This window comes from Lissotriton helveticus, chromosome 1_1 (assembly GCF_964261635.1).
Source record: "Lissotriton helveticus chromosome 1_1, aLisHel1.1, whole genome shotgun sequence".
In the NCBI taxonomy this organism is placed as follows: domain Eukaryota; kingdom Metazoa; phylum Chordata; class Amphibia; order Caudata; family Salamandridae; genus Lissotriton; species Lissotriton helveticus.
Window position 1 is genome coordinate 2,060,517,427 of NC_136057.1, and position 26,362 is coordinate 2,060,543,788.

A 26,362-nucleotide genomic window follows, 5' to 3' on the forward strand; every position below is an offset into this window, starting at 1 on the left:
ATGTCCAAGTCTGTCCCCATTCCGGTCCAGTGCATACAGTACTTGGGAGCCTCCGTCAATACGCTGTCAGCAAGCGTGTCTTCTTCGGAGGAGAGTCGATTATCTCCCCTTGGGAAGGCTCAGGCTCTTGTGACCGCCCCATCTGCGGCAGTGGAGACGGTGTCTTCTCTACTGGGGTCGGTGGCCTCTTGTGTATTCCTCACGCCACACGCACGGCTGCTCATGAGACCTTTGCAGGAGTGCTTGGAGGATCAGTGGGTTAGAGGAAAGGATCCTTGGGCGACAAGATAAGACTGTCTCCGCGTGCTCTTCAGTCTCTGAAGTGGTGGTGTTCGGCTGAGAATCTCCTAAGAGGGGTTCCCTTTCACAAGGACATTTCCGCACAGACTGTCGTGACGGGTGCGTCTCTCCACGGCTGGGGGGGGCGCTTTCCGGAGACTTGCAGATACAAGGAACGTGGTCCCCGAGGGAGTCCACGTATCACATCGTTTTCTGGGAACTCAGAGCTGTTCCCTTGGCATTGAAGGCGTTTCTTCTGTCCCTCCAGACCAACTCTCTGCTTGTACAACGGACGATTTGACCACAATGTATTACCTCAACAAGCAGGGGGATTCGAGATCGCGCACTATGTTGCAGGAGGCGCGGGCGATCTGGCGACTGACTCTAACGGCTACCCATCTGCCAGGTGTGCAGAATGTTCAGGCAGACGTGCTGAGCAGACTGATTCAGGAAAGCCACGAATGGGTCATAAACGACGAAGTACTAGGAGAAGTCTTCGGCGAATGCCGAGACTTCGCCCCCAGGTACTGCCTGTGGGGAAGCTGCGGAATGCGTTCTGGATTAACTGGTCGAACAGCTTTCTGTGCGCCTTTCCACCCTTTCCCTTGATTGCGGCGGTGTTCATCAAGCTGTCCCAGTCCAGGGCGCGGATGATCCTGATTGCCCCGGAATGGCCCAGACAGTGGTGGTTCACGGACCTGCTTCACCGGTCTCTCCGTCCTCTCCTACGGAGGCCTTGCAGGCCGGACCTTCTCGCAAAGGTCAGGGGGCAGATGTTGCACCCCAACCTCTCGTCTTTGAGTTTGGCTGCATGGCTCTTGAGATAGTGTGATATGGCCATTTAAATCTACCAGAAGTTTATATGGATATACTGAAGGAGGCTAAGCATCCTTCCACTAGGACTTCTTCTGCTTACTAGTGGAAGAAGTTTTTGCTTCTGGTACAAGTCCAAGGACCATGACCTGTCGACCTGTAAGGAAGATGTCTTCCTTCTGTATCTTCTACGCCTGGCGCAGTCGGGCCTTATGTCTAATCCATTACGGTTCATTTTGCTGCGCTGACTGCCTACAGGAAATGCCCTTCAGACTTCCTTCTTCCAGATCCCTGTGATCAAAGATTTTTTTTGGAAGGCTGGAAGAAAGCATTCCCTCCTGTCTGGCTTCCTTCGCCTTCATGGGAATTGAATGTGGTGCTGTCCAGATTGATGTAGGAGCCTTTTGAACCTATTCATAGGGCTTCGTTGCAGCATCCGTCCTGGAAGGCGGCGTTCCTCGTGGCCATCACATCGGCCCGCAGGGGGAGTGATATTCAGGCGTTGTTGCCAAGGACCTTATACTGTATTTCATACTGCTGAGGTTGTTACGCATACTCACCCTTAATGTCTTCCTAAGGTTATTTCTGGTTTTCATGTCAACCGGACAATAGATTTGCCTACGTTCGTTCAGAATCCGGCATCTCCAGCGGGAAGGTCCCTACATTCCCTGGATGTTAGGAGGGTGTTGGAATTTTATCTGGCTAAAACCAGAGATATTCGTGGTTCAGATCTATTGTTTGTCAATTATGGATCAGTCTGGACCGGTCTTGCTACCTCAAAACGGTCCATCTCTAGGTGGATTGTGTCCTGTACACTATTGTGTTACCTACAGACTAATACGACCTTAGGAGGTAAACCTAAGGCTCATTCCACCGGGGGCAAAGCTGCCACGACTGCTTTGCTGCTTAATGTTCCGATTGCAGAAATCTGCAAGGCCGCCGCTTGGAAGACGGTCCATACCTTGGCTAAGCATTGCTGTCTGGACACTGATACCAGGGCAGATGCTCAGGTTGGGCAGGCTTCGCTGCGAAATTTGTTCGCACAATAGTGGTGTTATTTCTCGTTTCTCCACCGCCGCTTTGGTGTGGGGATGGGCTTGCCATTCTATTCACTAGATTATGACTATACACAGAGATCCCCTACTACAGAAGGAGTAGTTTCTGTCCTGTAACTCCAGTTCTGTAGTAGGGGTATCTCTGTTATAGTCATAAGCGCCCGCCCTCCTCCCCGGTGGAGAGAGATATTCATGTAAGGAATGCTACAGGTCTGGCGTGTTGCGCCTTCAAAAAGAACTGAAGGAGAAAGGGACCTGCACTGCATTCTGGGATACTGTGAGGCTTCTGGAAGGTTCTCTTAAAGGCACAGTATCCTGTTTTGAGCCACATAATGGCAGCCTATGGGGCTTGTCTGTCCACTCCTTCCTCTCTATCATTCCAGAGGGTTTTGCTGTTAAAAGCAAGGTTTTTCTCTGTGGAAAACCCTGGACAGGCTGTGCTGTTGTGGTTTTTGGTGGAATTTCCAGTTGAAGTATTGGACAGTGTAGCCTGTGGATATAGGCTGCATTATCTGTCTTTAAATTCTCTCTTAAGTGTCTATGCAGGTCTGCATGTTTTGACAGCTTAAGAGATTATTTTTGATTGCTCCGGGGTCCGCGCACATGGGCGGGACTATTCACTAGATTATGACTATAACAGAGATACCCCTACTACAGAACTGGAGTTACAGGACAGAAACTACTCCTTCTAATTGCCCCGGAATGGCCCAGACAGTGGTGGTTCACGGACCTGCTCCACCGTTCTCTCCTTCCTCACATGAAGCTGCCGTGCAGGCCGGACCTTCTCACGAAGTTCGGGGGCGGATGGTGCACCCCAACCTCTCGTCTTTGAGTTTGGCGGCATGGCTCCTGAAATAGTGCAATATGGCCATCTGAATCTCCCAGAGGATTGTATGGACATACTGAAGGAGTCTAAGCGTCCTTCCACTAGGACTTCCTATGCTTACAAGTGGAAGAGGTTTTGCATCTGGTGTAGGTCTAAGAGCTATGACCCTACGACATGCAAGGAAGATGTCATCCTTCCATATCTGCTACATCTGGCGCAGTCGGGTCTTAATGTCCATTCCATTAAGGTTCATCTGGCTGCTTTGACTGCCTACAGGAAAGGCCCTTCACAGACTTCCTTTTTCCAGATCCCTGTGATCAAAGATTTTTTGGAAGGCTTGAAGAAAGTGTTCCCTCCTGTCAGGCTTCCTTCGCCTTCATGGGACCTGAATGTGGTGCTGTCCAGATTGATGAAGGAGCCTTTTGAACCCATTCATAAGGCTTCGTTGCAGCACCTGTCCTGGAAGGCGGCGTTCCTCGTGGCCATTACATCGGCCCGCAGGGTGAGTGAGATTCAGGCATTGTGTTGCCAAGAACCTTATACTGTATTTCATAATGCTAAAGTTGTTATGCGTACTCACCCTAAGTTTCTTCCCAAGGTTGTTTCTGATTTTCATATCAATCAGACTATCACTTTGCCTACGTTCTTTCAGAACCCTTCATCTCCAGCGGAAAGGTCTTTGCATTCCCTGGATGTGCGGAGGGTGCTGAAGTTTTATCTTGATAAGACTAAAGATATTCGTAGGTCAGACCAATTGTTCATCAATTATGGCTCAGTCAGGACTGGTCTTGCTACCTCTAAACAGTCCATCTCGAGGTGGATTGTGTCCTGCATACAGTTGTGTTACTACAAAGCTAATAAGACCTTAGGGGGCAAACCTAAGGCTCATTCCACCAGGGGCAAAGCTGCTACGACTGCTATGCTCCGTAATGTTCCCATTGCAGAGATCTGCAAGGCGGCCACTTGGAAGTCGGTCCATACCTTTGCTAAGCATTACTGCCTGGACTCTGATGCCAGGGCAGACGCTCAGGTTGGGCAGGCTTCGCTGCGGAATCTGTTCGCACAGTAGTGGCGTTATTTTATTCTCCACCGCCGCTTGGTGTGGGGATGGGCTTGCCATTCTATTCACTAGATTATGACTATACACAGAGATCCCCTACTACAGAAGGAGTAGTTTCTGTCCTGTAACTCCAGTTCTGTAGTAGGGGATCTCTGTGTATAGTCATAATCTAGTGAATAGTCCCGCCCATGTGCGTGGACCCCGGAGCAATCAAAAATAATCTCTTACAGTGTCAAAAAATGCAGAAAATGCATAGACACTTAAGAGAGAATTTAAAGACAGATAATGCAGCCAAAAGGCTACACTGTCCAGTACTTCAACTAGAAATTTCCACCATAAAATCCACAAAACAGCAAAGCCTGTACAGATTTCCCTTGCTTAACAGCAAAATCCCTCAGGAATGATAGAGAGAAGAACCTGGACAGACAAGCCCCATAGGCTGCCATTATGTGGCTTAATTAGGATACTGTGCCTTTAAGAGAACCTTCCAGAACCTTCTCTCAGTATCCCAGAATGCATAGCAGGTCCAACTTAGCCTCAGTTCTTTTTTCCGGCTCCTGCAAGCAGGACCCTGGAGCATTGAGCTCTCCCTTTCAAGGGTTTTTGTTGGTGTTTTACACTGATTTCGATTTTTGGTACTTTTAAAGTACTCTGGTGACTTTCTTTCTGTGTTTCTGCACTCTTTTTTGTCCAATAATGCCTGCATTATTCGACAAGTGCTCCTGAAGGAGAGGAAGAAGATCAGGCTTCAGGGGCTTGAGGAGAGGAAGCTGAAGGCACGAGGTGGGTCAGGAGGGGCTCCTTCTACCCATGCTGAGGCCTCTGGGGGGCTCCCCAGGGGCAGGAAGACCAGCCCGCGCCCAAGGTCTCCGTCTGGGTCAGTTGCGCTGACCACGACGTCGAGGGGACGGTCAACGGCCAGTTCCAGGTCTCCCCAGGGCTCTGGGTCGAGAAAACGTCGCCCGTCGACGTCGAGGAACGTGTTCCGGCCGCCGTCGAAGCCGGTGTCGATATCCTCGTCGTCGCTGTCGGCGTCGAGTGATCGACATCGGAGGGCCCGGCGTCGGCGCTCGCCGTCGAGGCGACACCGCCGTTCGCCGTCGAGGACATCGTCGTCGAGGGGATCCTCGTCGTCAAGGTCGCCGTCGAGACAAAAGGCATCTCCGGCGCCGAAGAGGTCGACGTCGAAGCATTCCAAAAGGCCGACGTCGAGACGGTCGAGAAGATCGACGTCGAGAAGGTCGGAGAGGTCGACGTCGAGGAGATCCAAAGGGTCGCCGTCGAAGCGATCCAGGAAGTCGACGTCGAGACCGGCGAAGAGGTCGAGGTCGCCGTCGAGGCACCATCGCCCGTCGTCGAGGTTTCGTGGCTCGTCGATCTGGTCGGGGTCGACGTCGAGACGAAGACACGGTTCGACGTCGAGGAGTGTGATTCGGTCGACGCCGAAGGACCGTTCGACGTCGAGGGGACATCGGTCGTCGTCTGGACACCGGTCTTCAGCGTCTGTAGGTCCTAAGGACAGGCCCAGGACTGTGGGGGGCTCCCCACTCTCTGGTAGAGGTGATGGCTCGCCGGGACCGGCGCATTCCGGGGTGGATACTCCGATGAAGCCGTCTACGCCTCCTCCGCGGCCTGCTGTGCCGAAGGGTCCTCCTCCGAAGGCCCCTACCCCGCCTCCGAAGCCGGCTCCGCGGGACCCGCGTCCGGTTGCCCCTCCACCCCCGATCCCACCGAGGGAGGTGTCGATGCCTAAGTTCCCGACGCCTCCGAAGAAGACTCCTAAGAAGCCTGGAGCTCCTGACCCTGGGAGGCCGAAGGAGCGTCCGAGGCCCAAGAGGTCGAGGTCTCGCTCGGGGAGACGGGACAGATCGAGGAGTGGCCGCGGATCTTCATCACGATCCAGGCATCATCACAAGAGACGTCGGTCCAGGTCACGTTCTCCTTCTGGGACCCGTTCCTACTCGCCCACGCTGTCCGATTCGCCGGAGACTAGGGTGTCTCCGATAGACGATATTAGCACATTTCAGGAGGTTCTCCTGCGTGGTGCGGCGAAGTTGGGCATGGAGGTTGAAGCGCCTACGGCTTCTACCTCGGTAATCTTTGAGACTTTACACAAGAGGCACTTGTCTCGCCCCCTGTTACCTCTGGTGCCGGGGCTCCTTGAGCCCGCCGAACAGCTATTCCTGACGCCGGCGACGGTGAGATCTGTCCCTTCCAGGATACTGAAAAAGTACAGGGCTCCGGACTCAGACCCAGCCTTCTTGAGGAAAGACCCGGTACCGGATTCAGTCATCGTGACTGCTGCTCGGAAGCTTCATTCCACCTCCCCTGCGTCCACGGTGCCTCCGGACAAGGAGAGCCGGTGGATCGATTCTGCTGGTCGCAAGGCGTGTGGGACATCCGCCTCGTCCATGAAGGCAGCCAGTGACTCGGCTTTGCTGGGACGTTACGACCGGTCCCTTTGGGACTCGATGGAGCAGTTCGCAGACCTCGTCCCTCGAGACCGCAAGGAGGACTTTGTGGAGATCGTCAAGGAGGGGATGTTGGTCTCTAATCAGGCCATCGGCGCTGCAGCAGACATATCGTTGCTGTCCGCGCACGGATATTGCCACGGGATTCACCAGAGACGCCATGCTTGGCTCAGGTTGACATCGTTGAAACCGGAGGCACAGCAACGCGTGGCGAATCTCCCGTTTTCCGGAGATACCCTCTTCGGGAAGCACGCGGATGATGAGATGGCCAGGATGAAGGCCGAAGCGGAGACCCTGACGGCAGTGGGCCTGGAAAAGCCCAAGGAAAAGAAACCCTTCCGACAGTACCAGCGTCGGTTTGGGGCGCAGGGTCGTGGAAGGGGGCAGTCTGCTGGTCAACATCAACAGCGGCAGCAGCAGCAGCAGTACAGGCAGCCCTTCCAGAAGCGACAGGGTGGTAGAGGTCGTCAACAGTCCTCTACCGCGACCAAGGGCCCGGCTGGGTCCCGTCCCTGAGCTGTTACTTCCCCCTCGTCCGTTACCCGCTCCGGTGGGGGGAAGCGTTCAATTTTTTCTGGCAGAGTGGAGAAAAATTACTCAGGACAAGTGGGTGCTGAATATTGTTTGCAATGGATACAGTCTACGTTTCACCAGCCCTCCTCCATCGATTCCTCCCGTCAGCTCGCAGTATCAACTGCGCGAGCTTCAGACGGAGGCGGACGTTCTGCTAAGGAAAAGGGCGATCGAAGACGTACCTCTGTCTCAAAGAGGAAGAGGTCTGTACTCTCGGTTCTTTCTTGTCCGCAAGAAGGACAAAAACGAGTTCAGGCCCATTCTGGATTTGCGGCAGGCAAACAAGTGGATTCGCAGAGAAAAGTTTCGCATGCTGTCGTTGCATCAGATCTACCCTCAGCTGCAACGGGGAGACTGGATGTGTGCCATAGATCTACAGGACGCATACTTCCACGTGCCCATTGCATGCAAACACAGAAAATTTCTGCGCTTTCAAGTCGGCACCAATCACTATCAGTACACGGTGCTACCCTTCGGACTGAAGTCTGCACCCAGGACATTCTCAAAATGTATGGCAGTGGTAGCGGCACACCTGAGGAAGAACAAGGTGTTTGTCTACCCGTACCTGGACGATTGGTTGATCAAAGCCTCCTCCTTCTCGGAAGCTCGAGCACACTTCCAGAAGACGTGCGTTCTCTTGAACAGGCTGGGGTTGCACATCAACATGTCCAAGTCGGTCCCGATTCCGGTGCAGTGCATCCAGTACTTGGGGGCCTCCATCAATACGCTGTCAGCAAGCGTGTCTCCTTCGGAAGAGCGACGTTTATCACTCGTTCGGAAGGCTCAGGCTCTCATGAAAACTCCGTCTACGACGGTGAGGACCGTGTCTTCTCTACTGGGATCGATGGCCTCTTGCATTTTTCTCACTCCTCACGCACGGCTACAGATGCGTCCTCTGCAGGAGTGCTTGGAGGATCAGTGGGACCAGAGGAGAGGTTCTTGGGACGACAGGATACGACTGTCTCTACATGCTCTTCAGTCTCTGAAGTGGAGGTGCTCGAAGGAGAATCTCCTCAGAGGCGTTCCCTTCCACAAGGACATTCCCACACAGACCATCGTGACGGATGCGTCTCTCCTAGGTTGGGGGGCGCATTCCGGAGATCTGCAAATTCAAGGGACGTGGTCCCCGACGGAGTCCACGTACCACATCAATTTCCTGGAACTGAGAGCTGTTCACTTGGCACTGAAGGCCTTTCATCCGTCCTTTCAGACCAACTCTCTGCTTGTTCAGACGGACAACACGACTACGATGTATTACCTCAACAAGCAGGGGGGCTCGAGATCGCGCACTCTGTCGCAGGAGGCGCAGGCGATCTGGCACTGGCTTCTGGCTCGAGGACTGTCGATAACGGCCACCCATCTGCCAGGTGTGCAGAATGTTCAGGCAGACGAGCTGAGCAGAATCGTGCAGGAAAACCACGAATGGGTCATAAACGACGAAGTACTAGGAGAAGTCTTCGCAAGGTGGGGAACTCCAGACGTAGATCTGTTTGCCACCGCCGAAAACAGCAAATGCCGAGGCTTCGCCTCCAGGTACTACCAGCCAGGGACGCTGGGGAACGCGTTATGGATCAACTGGTCGAACAGCTTTCTGTACGCTTTTCCACCAATTCCCCTGATTCCGGCGGTTCTCATCAAGCTGTCTCAATCCAGGGCGAGAATGATTCTGATTGCCCCGGAATGGCCCAGACAGTGGTGGTTCACGGACCTGCTTCACCGATCTCTCCTTCCTCACATGAAGCTGCCGTGCAGGCCGGACCTTCTCACGAAGTTCGGGGGGCGGATGGTGCACCCCAACCTCTCGTCTTTGAGTTTGGCGGCATGGCTCCTGAAATAGTGCAATATGGCCATCTGAATCTCCCAGAGGATTGTATGGGCATACTGAAGGAGGCTAAGCGACCTTCCACTAGGACTTCCTATGCTTACAAGTGGAAGAGGTTTTGCATCTGGTGCAAGTCTAAGAACTATGACCCTACGTCATGCAAGGAAGATGTCATCCTTCCATATCTGCTTCATCTGGCGCAGTCGGGCCTTAATGTCCATTCCATTAAGGTTCATCTGGCTGCTTTGACTGCCTACAGGAAAGGCCCTTCACAGACTTCCTTTTTCCAGATCCCTGTGATCAAAGATTTTTTGGAAGGCTTGAAGAAAGTGTTCCCTCCTGTCAGGCTTCCTTCGCCTTCATGGGACTTGAATGTGGTGCTGTCCAGATTGATGAAGGAGCCTTTTGAACCCATTCATAAGGCTTCGTTGCAGCACCTGTCCTGGAAGGCGGCGTTCCTCGTGGCCATTACATCGGCCCGCAGGGTGAGTGAGATTCAGGCATTGTGTTGCCAAGAACCTTATACTGTATTTCATAATGCTAAAGTTGTTATGCGTACTCACCCTAAGTTTCTTCCCAAGGTTGTTTCTGATTTTCATATCAATCAGACTATCACTTTGCCTACGTTCTTTCAGAATCCTTCATCTCCGGCGGAAAGGTCTTTACATTCCCTGGATGTGCGGAGGGTGCTGAAGTTTTATCTTGATAAGACTAAAGATATTCGTAGGTCAGACCAATTGTTCGTCAATTATGGCTCAGTCAGGACAGGTCTTGCTACCTCTAAACAGTCCATCTCGAGGTGGATTGTGTCCTGCATACAGTTGTGTTACTACAAAGCTAATAAGACCTTAGGAGGTAAGCCTAAGGCTCATTCCACCAGGGGCAAAGCTGCTACGACAGCTATGCTCCGTAATGTTCCCATTGCAGAGATCTGCAAGGCGGCCACTTGGAAGTCGGTCCATACCTTTGCTAAGCATTACTGCCTGGACACTGATGCCAGGGCAGACGCTCAGGTTGGGCAGGCTTCGCTGCGGAATCTGTTCGCACAGTAGTGGCGTTATTTTATTCTCCACCGCCGCTTGGTGTGGGGATGGGCTTGCCATTCTATTCACTAGATTATGACTATACACAGAGATCCCCTACTACAGAAGGAGTAGTTTCTGTCCTGTAACTCCAGTTCTGTAGTAGGGGTATCTCTGTTATAGTCATAAGCGCCCTCCCGCCTCCCCGGTGGAGTGTTGTTCATGATCATAATGCTACAGGTCTGGCGTTTCCTACGCCCTCGAAAAGAACTGAGGCTAAGTTGGACCTGCTATGCATTCTGGGATACTGAGAGAAGGTTCTGGAAGGTTCTCTTAAAGGCACAGTATCCTAATTAAGCCACATAATGGCAGCCTATGGGGCTTGTCTGTCCAGGTTCTTCTCTCTATCATTCCTGAGGGATTTTGCTGTTAAGCAAGGGAAATCTGTACAGGCTTTGCTGTTTTGTGGATTTTATGGTGGAAATTTCTAGTTGAAGTACTGGACAGTGTAGCCTTTTGGCTGCATTATCTGTCTTTAAATTCTCTCTTAAGTGTCTATGCATTTTCTGCATTTTTTGACACTGTAAGAGATTATTTTTGATTGCTCCGGGGTCCACGCACATGGGCGGGACTATTCACTAGATTATGACTATAACAGAGATACCCCTACTACAGAACTGGAGTTACAGGACAGAAACTACTCCTTCTGTAGTAGGGGTATCTCTGTTATAGTCATAAGCGCCCTCCCGCCTACCCGGTGGAGAGTTATTCATGTTCATAATGCTACAGGTCTGGCGTTTTCTACGCCTTCAAAAAGAACTGAAACTAAGTTGGACCTGCTATGCATTCTGGGATACTGGGAGAAGGTTCTGGAAGGTTCCTTAAAGGCACAGTATCCTAATTAAGCCACATAATGGCAGCCTATGGGGCTTGTCTGTCCAGGTTCTTCTCTCTATCATTCCTGAGGGATTTTGCTGTTAAGTAAGGGAAATCTGTACAGGCTTTGCTGTTTTGTGGATTTTATGGTGGAATTTCTAGTTGAAGTACTGGATAGTGTAGCCCTTTTGGCTGCATTATCTGTCTTTAAATTCTCTCTTAAGTGTCTATGCATTTTCTGCATTTTTTGACACTGTAAGAGATTATTTTTGATTGCTCCGGGGTCCACGCACATGGGCGGGACTATTCACTAGATTATGACTATAACAGAGATACCCCTACTACAGAACTGGAGTTACAGGACAGAAACTACTCCTTCGTGCCCCTCGGGCATTTGTGTAAATTGTGCGACTTTAAGTATTTTCATAAGAGTTTTGTTGTGTGCTTAGCTCCCTGTCTCATAAAGAGCCAGGGTAGTCTTGTTATAAATAAGTATACGTTTATTTTCATAACAACTTGTGTGGTTTCCTTTCACTTGGTGTTCAAGGGTGTAGGAGAGTAGGGTCTGCAATCCTATGATCACCCAGATTTTTGCTTTTTGCTGCACTGGTTTACGACTTTCCCTGGCTGTGGGCCTGCTAATCAGACCCACAGCCTAGCTGTTCTCTCTATCCAAATTGTACTCAGGTACTGAATTGGCACTGGGCCCTCTCCAAGTCCCTGTACCCAGGGCTGAGGTGCACCCAGAAGTCTCCCAGGGGCTGAAGCATGTATTGTGCCACCCCTGGACTGACTAACTAAACTGACACAACTGGCTGCACGACAGCTGGGGCAAGGTGGTGTACTCACCCTTTGCTTTAGATATAGTATACCTATATCTAACCCTAAAATGGACACACAGATCTCCTATCAGTCACTCCTATGGCAGGCCTTAACAATCCTGAAGGCAGAGTGCTTGGGATCGTGTGAGATGGTGCTCTGGCATGAGCTGAGCCTGTCTGCGGCTTTCGGGATCTATCCCTTAGCCGTTTCCATGATATCGCATACCATATACTCTTAAGTGCATTATAATCCTCGCGGTTATATGCCAACTCTGGTATCGCTTTATCAAAACATGTCGAGTAAGGTGTCATACGAATTGGAATACTAACCCCTCGCCAATTCTGGCGACGGGGTTAGCATTCCACCCTTCTAGAGGGACACGGCATGTATGTAACCCCTAACCCCGGTTAAAGTCAAACAGAGCCTCAGCTCCACAAAATGGATGCTGCCACCGAGACACAAGTCTGCCCTCCTGCTGCTGGGAGTCCTCCCAGAGCAGGAGATAAGGACAAAGGGTTTCCTGCCAGGGGCGGTGCCAGCACCGTCCCAGACAGGATTTTGTGTATCCTAGGTAGGCAGGGCTTCAGAGGAAGGTGACTGCAAGTGGCACCCCGGTGCTCACTATGCATAGGCCGGCTTGAACCAGTTCCAGGGACACTCCAGACCCTGAGCTGGGGAAAAGCCCGCCAAGGAAGTGGGTGTAACCACCCCCCTCCTGGTCCCACCCATAGGGCAGGACTTAGTCGCGTGCCAGCCCCCTTTTCCCAGATAAAGGTAGGAGCAGGCCCCCTTCCAAATTAGATCATCTTTGGAATCAAGATACGACTTTCTGCGAAAGGACTTCAAGATTTCCTTCTTCAAGATTCTCCCTTGTGACTAAGGAGTAGTCACCCTGCATCCGCAGGCACCATCGCAAGAACACTGCGGTCTGCTGTAAGTCCTTCCTCCGGAATCCCACTGCCCAGCTAGACAAGACCCGGCTTCCCTGGCACCTCCGACCTCTACTCACCTCTACAGCCAAGCTGAGAACCGTGAGTGCGACGAGACCTCAAGGGACCGACTATTGCCAAGACTGCACGACTTCTGCACAGCAAGCCCGCCGAGTAATTTCCTGGCGAGTGCTTTGGGGTCCGAGAAGCCCAGATTCTGAGCAGCTCCAGCACCGAAGATGAGCCCCCCAGCATCTCCACGATCGGCGTGGGGCCCTTCTGCTTTTTGCTGCTCACCGCGTTGTTTGGCTACTTGCCCGCTGGCTTGTGGCCTTCTGAACGACGCCCGACGACATCACTGCTGCTAGTCTGGTTGCTCCAGACTGGCTATTGCTCCCTTCCAGAAGAGGAGCACCCCGGACCCTCCTGGTCCACTCCAGACGCCATTTTGAGTCCACCGCGTGGGCTTGAATTAGCCAAGGCTTTGTTGCCCAATCCTGGGTTCTTCGACGCCGACAGCTTCATCCATCGTGGGACAGCTCGCCTCTCCATCCTGGTCGCCGACAACGCCTCCTGGTCCGTGAGATCTGCAGAGCCAGCGTCGCCCACTCACCTAGTCGAGGTGACTACCATCCGGTGCCCTCCTGGTGCCCACTGACTACTGGCTAGTAGTCACGAACTTGGTCCCCTCTGCTTTCAGGTGTCATCCATCTTCCAGATGCAGGCTTGGATCAACTCGAACTATCTTCACTGGTCGCCTGCCAGCATCTTTCTTCCAGGCTCCTGGTCCGGCAACGAGGACTCCCGACGTCTTTTGAGACCTATGCAGCTGCAGCCCCTGGGCTAGGTAACTTCGGCATTTTGGTGCCCCAGCATAGCCTCACTATCCAAGGGTCAGGATCCACTGTCGTTTTCTCCCTACCAGGTCGGGTTCGCCCGTGAACACTAACTTTAGCGTTACTAGCTTCCATAGACTTTGCCCCGCATCCCGCGTGAGAGTGCACACTCTGCACCCGAGTCCCCTAGGCCTCCTAGAAGTAATCTAACGATTCCCTAGTCAAGTCCTAGCGATTCCAAAGCCTATTAGTACTGTACTTACCTGCTAGTAATTTCGCATTCCACTTTTAGAGTATATGGTCTTTCGTGCCCATATACTGTGCTAACTTAAGTATTTTCGCAAGAGTTTTGTTGTGTGCCTAGCACCCTGTACTCATAAAGAGTACAGGGTTGTTGTGATTCTAATAAATACACTGTTTATTTTCATAACACTTGTGTGGTGTCCTTTCACTGGGTGATCAAGGGGTAATGTGATGGTAAAACAGCTGGCTTAACACGCCCTCTAGAGTCTTAGCCTTAGACTGCTCGTATCCATGCTACTAGGATAGCTGGTCTATAAGGTTGACTTACAACCAATCATCAATAAGGGTTGTTTGGACTGATATATAGTGATCACTAGAATAGTGAGCACTGCACATCAGGCCAACTTCTCACATTGGTGAGCAGCGGTTGGGATTTGAGCTTGCTGTTGTTTTACCACACATGCCCTAAGAATATCTTATGAAAGATCACATAAGTACTAAAGGTACATATAACTTAGCTTAGAATACTGAGTTCTACTGAACCAGCTGTTGTAGCTCCTAGGGCCTAGCACACCCTAAACTACAACTCTAGCAAGGGATCAGTAGGCAAACACATAGTGTAGGTAAGTGCACCACTTACACCTCACTAGAAAAGCATGTCTAACCATGGAGAGTCCACTGAGACTCCCCTGGTAAGTGTTGACCCTCCACAGGTCACTTCCAGATATGCAGCTCTCAGTTTCCAGGAGATGAGAAAAGTCTGTACCTCCAGGAAACTGAAGCAGGGGTCTAACCCCACCATTCCCTTTCTGATAGGTCTCTTAGAGACATATGATGCCAGAAAGATTTCTCAGTTACATGAGAATATGCCAGCCTTAGAGGGAACCTCTGGGGATCCAGACCTCCCCAACACTGCTACTGCAGTTGAGGAGGAGGATCAAGAGGAACTCTCTGGGGATGAGGTAGACAAAGGTCTTGAGGTAGTCAGAAGGCTAACCAGGGCCAACTTAGACTTACTTGGGCTAGGATCTGGGGGCCCCCCAGTACTAACCCGAAGTGGGCCTAACCTTGGAGTTAGGAGAGATAGATCTCTTTCTAGGGACTCCAATAGATCTCTGCACTCTAATGCCTCTTCCCAGAGGAGGAGAAACTCTCCACAGAGGAGAGTGACTTCCCCTCAGAGAATAGAGCATGAAGCTAGAATGAGACAGGCTGCTCTGAGGATTGAAAGGGAAGAACTTGCCCTGGCCAAAGAAAAGCTTGCTTTTGCTAGAGAGCAGCAGATGAGTGGGCTAGCTCCCACTGGTGGCAGCAATCTCCCAAGAGATAGAGAGAAGGGTTTAGATACTAAACACCTGACTAAGATAGTGCCCCCCTTTAAGCAAGGGGATGATATCCAGAAATGGATGGCTGCTTTGGAGAGGGCCTGCACTGTGCAGTGCATTCCCCGAAGTCAGTGGGCAGCTATACTGTGGCTCTCCTTTGATGGTAAAGGTAGAGATAAGCTCCTCACTACAAGAGTGGAGGATGCTAATGATTACCAGGTCCTGAAAAATGCACTGGTTGATGGGTTTGGTTTAATCACTGAGCAGTACAGGTTGCTGTTCAGAGACACCCAGAAAACTCAGTCTCAGGACTGGTCTGACTTTGTGGATTGTGCCACTAAGGCTTTGGAGGGCTGGTTGCTGGGTAGCAAGGTTACAGATTACACAGGATTGTATAATCTTATGATGAGAGAACAAATTTTAAACAATTGTCAGAACCAGTTGTTGCACCAGCACCTTGTTGATTCAGATCTGACCTCTCCCCAAGAATTGGGAAAGAAGGCAGACAAATGGGTCAGGACAAGGATCAAGCAGAACCAGAACCAGGGTGGTCAGAAGAAAGCAGACCAGAAGGGTAATGCAAAGAGTGAACAAAATGACCAGAAGTCTTCACCAGGTCCCCAACAAACCAAAGAGGGTGGGGGTCAGGCTTCCCAGAAGAAGAAGACTCAAGAAGGCCAGTCAAAAAGGTGGTGCCAGTACTGCAAAAGTAAATCTCACTGGTATAGTGAGTGCACCAAAAGAGGAGGACAAACTCCTGCCACTACAGCCCCTAAGGCAACTGCACCCCCTAGTACAGTCAGTAGTGGTAGTGTACCTCCCAAGGCATTAGTTGGGTTAACCGTGGGTACTGAGGGGTCTGACAACTTAGTTGGCACACTCACTCAGGCTGTCCTTGTCTGTACAGGGGATATGGATATATCCCCTGAGATAAGTCCCAATACTTTGGGCAAATACAGGCAGACACCTTTGATTAATGGCAAAATGGCTCAGGCCTATAGGGACACTTGTGCCAGTGTCACCATGGTGACACCTAACTATGTGGACCCTGGACAGATCATGCCAGGTACTGATTTCCTGGTGACCAATGCCAGCAATGTCACTACTAGTCATAGTGTGGCAATTGTGGCTTTCTCCTGGGGTGGAGTGAAGGGACAAAAGAAAGTTGTAGTCAGTTCAGACCTCCCAGTTGATTGTTTGTTGGGCAATGATTTGGAGTCATCACAATGGTCAGAAGTGGAGCAGAGGACTCACATGGAAATGTTAGGCTTGCCAGCACATGTGTTTGCTGTGACTAGGTCACAGGCCAGAAAATGCCCCACTGAACAGGTGCTGGATCCTGAAATTATGGACCAGACACCTTCCAAGAAGAAGAGCAGTAAGGGTAAGGCTTTGCCTTCCCCCTTGCCCCAGGTTGAGGATCAAGTCTCTGAGGAGGCTGATCTGAGAGAGCTGAGGGAAACTGAGCCTAAAGAGCTTGAACTTGATCAAGTTGAGTTTCTGGGCTCAGGGGGACCCTCCAGAGCAGACCTGGGGAAGGCACAGTTAGACTGACCTTCCCTTGAACCCCTCAGACAGCAGGCTGCTGCTGAGGCTGCAGGGAATGCCACAGGTGCCCACAGGGTATACTGGGAAGATGGACTCCTGTACTCTGAGTCAAGAGACCCCAAGCCTGGTGCAACCAGGAGGCTGGTCATCCCCTTGTCTCTGAGAGGTTTCCTTCTCACCTTGGCCCATGAGATTCCCCTTGCAGGTCATTTAGGTCAGACAAAGACTTGGGACAGGCTTGTCTCACACTTTCACTGGCCCCATATGAATGAGAATACCAAGGAGTTTTGTCGCTCCTGTGTTACTTGCCAAGCCAGTGGTAAGTCAGGTGGCACAACAAAGGCCCCCCTCATACCACTACCTGTGGTGGGGGTTCCCTTTGAAAGAGTGGGGATTGACATTGTTTGTCCAATGGAACCCCAGACAGCATCAGGGCACAAGTTTATACTGGTGGTAGTGGATCATGCCACCAGGTATCCTGAAGCTATTCCACTTAGGACCACTACAGCACCTGTAGTGGCAAGGGCCCTAGTTGGAGTGTTCTCCAGAGTGGGCTTCCCTAAGGAGGTTGTTTCTGACAGAGGTACAAACTTCATGTCAGGATATCTGACTGCAATGTGGAAGGAGTGTGGTGTGAACTACAAGTTCACCACACCCTACCACCCACAATGCAATGGGCTTGTTGAGAGATTCAACAGGACCCTCAAAGGGATGATTCATGGGCTACCTGAAACTCTTAGGAGAAGATGGGATGTCCTGAAACCCTGCCTCCTGTTTGCTTACAGAGAGGTCCCACAGAAGGGGGTTGGCTACAGCCCTTTTGAGCTTCTGTATGGGCATCCTGTAAGGGGACCCCTGTGTTTGGTGAAGGAAGGATGGGAGAGACCTCTCAAAAAGCCTGCAACCAACATAGTGGACTATGTACTTGGTCTCCGCTCCAGGATGGCTGAGTATATGGAAAAGGCATCTAAAAACCTTGAGGCCAGCCAAGAACTTCAAAAAGCTTGGCATGACCAAAAGGCTGTCCTGACTGTGTACCAGCCAGGACAGAAGGTGTGGGTGCTGGAGCCAGTGGCCCCAGCAGCTCTGAAAGACAAATGGTCTGGGCCCCACACCATCATTGAGCAAAAGGGAGAGGTTACCTACTTGGTGGACCTTGGAACTCCCAGGAGCCCTCTCAGAGTGCTCCATGTTAACAGGCTCAAGGCATATGTTGACAGGAAGGACATGAGCTTGCTCATGGCCACAGATGAGGGACAGGAGGAAGAGAGTGACCCTCTCCCAGACCTGCTCACTCAGAATCCTGATGATGGATCAGTTGATGGTGTTGTCTTTTGTGGCAGCCTCACTGAACATCAGCAACAGGATTGCAGGCAAGTTCTGCAATCCTTCAGACATATGTTCTCTCTGACACCCAGCCAAACTGATTGGTGTACCCATGATGTTGACACTGGAGACAGTCTGCCTGTCAAGAGTAAAATCTACAGACAGCCTGATCATGTTAGAGACTGCATCAAAACTGAAGTGCAGAAAATGTTGGAGCTGGGAGTCATTGAGCCCTCAGATAGCCCTTGGGCTAGCCCAGTAGTTCTAGTGCCAAAGCCTCACACCCAGGGTGGTAAGAAAGAGATGAGGTTTTGCGTAGACTACAGAGGCCTCAATGCAGTCACTAAGACTGATGCCCACCCAATACCGAGAGCAGATGAACTTATAGATAAATTGGCTTCTGTAGTAGGGGATCTCTGTGTATAGTCATAATCTAGTGAATAGTCCCGCCCATGTGCGTGGACCCCGGAGCAATCAAAAATAATCTCTTACAGTGTCAAAAAATGCAGAAAATGCATAGACACTTAAGAGAGAATTTAAAGACAGATAATGCAGCCAAAAGGCTACACTGTCCAGTACTTCAACTAGAAATTTCCACCATAAAATCCACAAAACAGCAAAGCCTGTACAGATTTCCCTTGCTTAACAGCAAAATCCCTCAGGAATGATAGAGAGAAGAACCTGGACAGACAAGCCCCATAGGCTGCCATTATGTGGCTTAATTAGGATACTGTGCCTTTAAGAGAACCTTCCAGAACCTTCTCTCAGTATCCCAGAATGCATAGCAGGTCCAACTTAGCCTCAGTTCTTTTTTCCGGCTCCTGCAAGCAGGACCCTGGAGCATTGAGCTCTCCCTTTCAAGGGTTTTTGTTGGTGTTTTACACTGATTTCGATTTTTGGTACTTTTAAAGTACTCTGGTGACTTTCTTTCTGTGTTTCTGCACTTTTTTTTGTCCAATAATGCCTGCATTATTCGACAAGTGCCCTGAGTGCTCAAGAAAGAAGGCCAAGACAGACTCCCATGAGGTCTGTATTCTCTGCCTTCCCTCTTCCCACATCCCTGAGGAGTGTAGGATCTGCAGAAGCTTCTCTGGAAGGACCCTGAAGGAGAGGAAGAAGATCAGGCTTCAGGGGCTTGAGGAGAGGAAGCTGAAGGCACGAGGTGGGTCAGGAGGGGCTCCTTCTACCCATGCTGAGGCCTCTGGGGGGCTCCCCAGGGGCAGGAAGACCAGCCCGCGCCCAAGGTCTCCGTCTGGGTCAGTTGCGCTGACCACGACGTCGAGGGGACGGTCAACGGCCAGTTCCAGGTCTCCCCAGGGCTCTGGGTCGAGAAAACGTCGCCCGTCGACGTCGAGGAACGTGTTCCGGCCGCCGTCGAAGCCGGTGTCGATATCCTCGTCGTCGCTGTCGGCGTCGAGTGATCGACATCGGAGGGCCCGGCGTCGGCGCTCGCCGTCGAGGCGACACCGCCGTTCGCCGTCGAGGACATCGTCGTCGAGGGGATCCTCGTCGTCAAGGTCGCCGTCGAGACAAAAGGCATCTCCGGCGCCGAAGAGGTCGACGTCGAAGCATTCCAAAAGGCCGACGTCGAGACGGTCGAGAAGGTCGACGTCGAGAAGGTCGGAGAGGTCGACGTCGAGGAGATCCAAAGGGTCGCCGTCGAAGCGATCCAGGAAGTCGACGTCGAGACCGGCGAAGAGGTCGAGGTCGCCGTCGAGGCACCATCGCCCGTCGTCGAGGTTTCGTGGCTCGTCGATCTGGTCGGGGTCGACGTCGAGACGAAGACACGGTTCGACGTCGAGGAGTGTGATTCGGTCGACGCCGAAGGACCGTTCGACGTCGAGGGGACATCGGTCGTCGTCTGGACACCGGTCTTCAGCGTCTGTAGGTCCTAAGGACAGGCCCAGGACTGTGGGGGGCTCCCCACTCTCTGGTAGAGGTGATGGCTCGCCGGGACCGGCGCATTCCGGGGTGGATACTCCGATGAAGCCGTCTACGCCTCCTCCGCGGCCTGCTGTGCCGAAGGGTCCTCCTCCGAAGGCCCCTACCCCGCCTCCGAAGCCGGCTCCGCGGGACCCGCGCCCGGTTGCCCCTCCACCCCCGATCCCACCGAGGGAGGTGTCGATGCCTAAGTTCCCGACGCCTCCGAAGAAGACTCCTAAGAAGCCTGGAGCTCCTGACCCTGGGAGGCCGAAGGAGCGTCCGAGGCCCAAGAGGTCGAGGTCTCGCTCGGGGAGACGGGACAGATCGAGGAGTGGCCGCGGATCTTCATCACGGTCCAGGCATCATCACAAGAGACGTCGGTCCAGGTCACGTTCTCCTTCTGGGACCCGTTCCTACTCGCCCACGCTGTCCGATTCGCCGGAGACTAGGGTGTCTCCGATAGACGATATTAGCACATTTCAGGAGGTTCTCCTGCGTGGTGCGGCGAAGTTGGGCATTGAGGTTGAAGCGCCTACGGCTTCTACCTCGGTAATCTTTGAGACTTTACACAAGAGGCACTTGTCTCGCCCCCTGTTACCTCTGGTGCCGGGGCTCCTTGAGCCCGCCGAACAGCTATTCCTGACGCCGGCGACGGTGAGATCTGTCCCTTCCAGGATACTGAAAAAGTACAGGGCTCCGGACTCAGACCCAGCCTTCTTGAGGAAAGACCCGGTACCGGATTCAGTCATCGTGACTGCTGCTCGGAAGCTTCATTCCACCTCCCCTGCGTCCACGGTGCCTCCGGACAAGGAGAGCCGGTGGATCGATTCTGCTGGTCGCAAGGCGTGTGGGACATCCGCCTCGTCCATGAAGGCAGCCAGTGACTCGGCTTTGCTGGGACGTTACGACCGGTCCCTTTGGGACTCGATGGAGCAGTTCGCAGACCTCGTCCCTCGAGACCGCAAGGAGGACTTTGTGGAGATCGTCAAGGAGGGGATGTTGGTCTCTAATCAGGCCATCGGCGCTGCAGCAGACATATCGTTGCTGTCCGCGCACGGATATTGCCACGGGATTCACCAGAGACGCCATGCTTGGCTCAGGTTGACATCGTTGAAACCGGAGGCACAGCAACGCGTGGCGAATCTCCCGTTTTCCGGAGATACCCTCTTCGGGAAGCACGCGGATGATGAGATGGCCAGGATGAAGGCCGAAGCGGAGACCCTGACGGCAGTGGGCCTGGAAAAGCCCAAGGAAAAGAAACCCTTCCGACAGTACCAGCGTCGGTTTGGGGCGCAGGGTCGTGGAAGGGGGCAGTCTGCTGGTCAACATCAACAGCGGCAGCAGCAGCAGCAGTACAGGCAGCCCTTCCAGAAGCGACAGGGTGGTAGAGGTCGTCAACAGTCCTCTACCGCGACCAAGGGCCCGGCCGGGTCCCGTCCCTGAGCTGTTACTTCCCCCTCGTCCGTTACCCGCTCCGGTGGGGGGAAGCGTTCAATTTTTTCTGGCAGAGTGGAGAAAAATTACTCAGGACAAGTGGGTGCTGAATATTGTTTGCAATGGATACAGTCTACGTTTCACCAGCCCTCCTCCATCGATTCCTCCCGTCAGCTCGCAGTATCAACTGCGCGAGATTCAGACGGAGGCGGACGTTCTGCTAAGGAAAAGGGCGATCGAAGACGTACCTCTGTCTCAAAGAGGAAGAGGTCTGTACTCTCGGTTCTTTCTTGTCCGCAAGAAGGACAAAAAAGAGTTCAGGCCCATTCTGGATTTGCGGCAGGCAAACAAGTGGATTCGCAGAGAAAAGTTTCGCATGCTGTCGTTGCATCAGATCTACCCTCAGCTGCAACGGGGAGACTGGATGTGTGCCATAGATCTACAGGACGCATACTTCCACGTGCCCATTGCATGCAAACACAGAAAATTTCTGCGCTTTCAAGTCGGCACCAATCACTATCAGTACACGGTGCTACCCTTCGGACTGAAGTCTGCACCCAGGACATTCTCAAAATGTATGGCAGTGGTAGCGGCACACCTGAGGAAGAACAAGGTGTTTGTCTACCCGTACCTGGACGATTGGTTGATCAAAGCCTCCTCCTTCTCGGAAGCTCGAGCACACTTCCAGAAGACGTGCGTTCTCTTGAACGGGCTGGGGTTGCACATCAACATGTCCAAGTCGGTCCCGATTCCGGTGCAGTGCATCCAGTACTTGGGGGCCTCCATCAATACGCTGTCAGCAAGCGTGTCTCCTTCGGAAGAGCGACGTTTATCGCTCGTTCGGAAGGCTCAGGCTCTCATGAAAACTCCGTCTACGACGGTGAGGACCGTGTCTTCTCTACTGGGATCGATGGCCTCTTGCATTTTTCTCACTCCTCACGCACGGCTACAGATGCGTCCTCTGCAGGAGTGCTTGGAGGATCAGTGGGACCAGAGGAGAGGTTCTTGGGACGACAGGATACGACTGTCTCTACATGCTCTTCAGTCTCTGAAGTGGTGGTGCTCGAAGGAGAATCTCCTCAGAGGCGTTCCCTTCCACAAGGACATTCCCACACAGACCATCGTGACGGATGCGTCTCTCCTAGGTTGGGGGGCGCATTCCGGAGATCTGCAAATTCAAGGGACGTGGTCCCCGACGGAGTCCACGTACCACATCAATTTCCTGGAACTGAGAGCTGTTCACTTGGCACTGAAGGCCTTTCATCCGTCCTTTCAGACCAACTCTCTGCTTGTTCAGACGGACAACACGACTACGATGTATTACCTCAACAAGCAGGGGGGCTCGAGATCGCGCACTCTGTCGCAGGAGGCGCAGGCGATCTGGCACTGGCTTCTGGCTCGAGGACTGTCGATAACGGCCACCCATCTGCCAGGTGTGCAGAATGTTCAGGCAGACGAGCTGAGCAGAATCGTGCAGGAAAACCACGAATGGGTCATAAACGACGAAGTACTAGGAGAAGTCTTCGCACGGTGGGGAACTCCAGACGTAGATCTGTTTGCCACCGCCGAAAACAGCAAATGCCGAGGCTTCGCCTCCAGGTACTACCAGCCAGGGACGCTGGGGAACGCGTTATGGATCAACTGGTCGAACAGCTTTCTGTACGCTTTTCCACCAATTCCCCTGATTCCGGCGGTTCTCATCAAGCTGTCTCAATCCAGGGCGAGAATGATTCTGATTGCCCCGGAATGGCCCAGACAGTGGTGGTTCACGGACCTGCTTCACCGATCTCTCCTTCCTCACATGAAGCTGCCGTGCAGGCCGGACCTTCTCACGAAGTTCGGGGGGCGGATGGTGCACCCCAACCTCTCGTCTTTGAGTTTGGCGGCATGGCTCCTGAAATAGTGCAATATGGCCATCTGAATCTCCCAGAGGATTGTATGGGCATACTGAAGGAGGCTAAGCGACCTTCCACTAGGACTTCCTATGCTTACAAGTGGAAGAGGTTTTGCATCTGGTGCAAGTCTAAGAACTATGACCCTACGTCATGCAAGGAAGATGTCATCCTTCCATATCTGCTTCATCTGGCGCAGTCGGGCCTTAATGTCCATTCCATTAAGGTTCATCTGGCTGCTTTGACTGCCTACAGGAAAGGCCCTTCACAGACTTCCTTTTTCCAGATCCCTGTGATCAAAGATTTTTTGGAAGGCTTGAAGAAAGTGTTCCCTCCTGTCAGGCTTCCTTCGCCTTCATGGGACTTGAATGTGGTGCTGTCCAGATTGATGAAGGAGCCTTTTGAACCCATTCATAAGGCTTCGTTGCAGCACCTGTCCTGGAAGGCGGCGTTCCTCGTGGCCATTACATCGGCCCGCAGGGTGAGTGAGATTCAGGCATTGTGTTGCCAAGAACCTTATACTGTATTTCATAATGCTAAAGTTGTTATGCGTACTCACCCTAAGTTTCTTCCCAAGGTTGTTTCTGATTTTCATATCAATCAGACTATCACTTTGCCTACGTTCTTTCAGAATCCTTCATCTCCGGCGGAAAGGTCTTTACATTCCCTGGATGTGCGGAGGGTGCTGAAGTTTTATCTTGATAAGACTAAAGATGTTCGTAGGTCAGACCAATTGTTCGTCAATTATGGCTCAGTCAGGACAGGTCTTGCTACCTCTAAACAGTCCATCTCGAGGTGGATTGTGTCCTGCATACAGTTGTGTTACTACAAAGCTAATAAGACCTTAGGAGGTAAGCCTAAGGCTCATTCCACCAGGGGCAAAGCTGCTACGACAGCTATGCTCCGTAATGTTCCCATTGCAGAGATCTGCAAGGCGGCCACTTGGAAGTCGGTCCATACCTTTGCTAAGCATTACTGCCTGGACACTGATGCCAGGGCAGACGCTCAGGTTGGGCAGGCTTCGCTGCGGAATCTGTTCGCACAGTAGTGGCGTTATTTTATTCTCCACCGCCGCTTGGTGTGGGGATGGGCTTGCCATTCTATTCACTAGATTATGACTATACACAGAGATCCCCTACTACAGAAGGAGTAGTTTCTGTCCTGTAACTCCAGTTCTGTAGTAGGGGTATCTCTGTTATAGTCATAAGCGCCCTCCCGCCTCCCCGGTGGAGTGTTGTTCATGATCATAATGCTACAGGTCTGGCGTTTCCTACGCCCTCGAAAAGAACTGAGGCTAAGTTGGACCTGCTATGCATTCTGGGATACTGAGAGAAGGTTCTGGAAGGTTCTCTTAAAGGCACAGTATCCTAATTAAGCCACATAATGGCAGCCTATGGGGCTTGTCTGTCCAGGTTCTTCTCTCTATCATTCCTGAGGGATTTTGCTGTTAAGCAAGGGAAATCTGTACAGGCTTTGCTGTTTTGTGGATTTTATGGTGGAAATTTCTAGTTGAAGTACTGGACAGTGTAGCCTTTTGGCTGCATTATCTGTCTTTAAATTCTCTCTTAAGTGTCTATGCATTTTCTGCATTTTTTGACACTGTAAGAGATTATTTTTGATTGCTCCGGGGTCCACGCACATGGGCGGGACTATTCACTAGATTATGACTATAACAGAGATACCCCTACTACAGAACTGGAGTTACAGGACAGAAACTACTCCTTCTGCCAACTTCTTAAGTACATTTGATTTGACAGCTGGGTATTGGCAAATCAGGTTAGCTGAGGAGGCCAAACCCAAGACAGCATTTTCTACCCCTGGAGGGCATTATCAGTTTGTGGTAATGCCCTTTGGACTGAAAAATGCACCTGCCACCTTCCAAAGGTTGGTGAATCAAGTCCTCACTGGGCTGGATGACTTCTGTGCAGCATATCTAGACGATATTGCTGTCTTTAGCTCCACCTGGGAGGATCACCTGGTCCACCTGAGGAAAGTGTTAGAGGCTCTGCAAAAGGCAGGCCTCACTATCAAGGCCACAAAGTGCCAGATAGGGCAGACACAGGTTGTATACCTGGGCCACCTTGTAGGTGGAGGCCAGGTTCAGCCACTGGAGAGTAAGATACAGGCCATCAAGGACTGGACTCCTCCAATCACCTAGACTCAAGTTCGAGCTTTCTTGGGCCTGACTGGGTACTATAGGAAGTTTGTCAGAAATTATGGGTCCATAGTGACCCCTCTTAATGACCTGACAAGCAAAAAGATGCCAAAGAAAGTTCAGTGGACAGCAAGCTGTCAGAAAGCATTCAATGACCTAAAGCAGGCCATGTGAACAGCACCTATCCTAAAGAGTCCAGATTACTCCAAGCCATTCATTGTCCAAACAGATGCTTCTGAGTTGGGTGTGGGGGCTGTTCTGTCTCAACTGAATTTTGATGGTAATGATCAGCTTATTGCTTTCATTAGTAGAAGGTTGACACCCAGAGAGAAAAATTGGTCAGCTATTGAGAGGGAGGCCTTTGCTGTGGTTTGGGCCCTGAAGAAGCTGAGAGCCTACTTGTTTGGCACTCACTTCACCATTCAGACCGACCATAAGCCCCTCTTGTGGCTAAATCAGATGAAGGGTGAAAACCCCAAACTGCTTAGGTGGTCCATTTCCCTACAGGGGATGGATTTTACAGTGGAGCATAGACCTGGTACTGATCACAGCAATGCTGATGGGCTCTCCAGGTATTTCCACTTAGAGCAAGAAGACTCACCTGGTCAAGGTTAGTTTATTGTCCCAAAGTTTGGGGGGGGGGTCATGTAGGAGAGTAGGGTCTGCAATCCTATGATCACCCAGATTTTTGCTTTTTGCTGCACTGGTTTACGACTTTCCCTGGCTGTGGGCCTGCTAATCAGACCCACAGCCTAGCTGTTCTCTCTATCCAAATTGTACTCAGGTACTGAATTGGCACTGGGCCCTCTCCAAGTCCCTGTACCCAGGGCTGAGGTGCACCCAGAAGTCTCCCAGGGGCTGAAGCATGTATTGTGCCACCCCTGGACTGACTAACTAAACTGATACAACTGGCTGCACGACAGCTGGGGCAAGGTGGTGTACTCACCCTTTGCTTTAGATATAGTATACCTATATCTAACCCTAAAATGGACACACAGATCTCCTATCAGTCACTCCTATGGCAGGCCTTAACAATCCTGAAGGCAGAGTGTTTGGGATCGTGTGAGATGGTGCTCTGGCATGAGCTGAGCCTGTCTGCGGCTTTCGGGATCTATCCCTTAGCCGTTTCCAT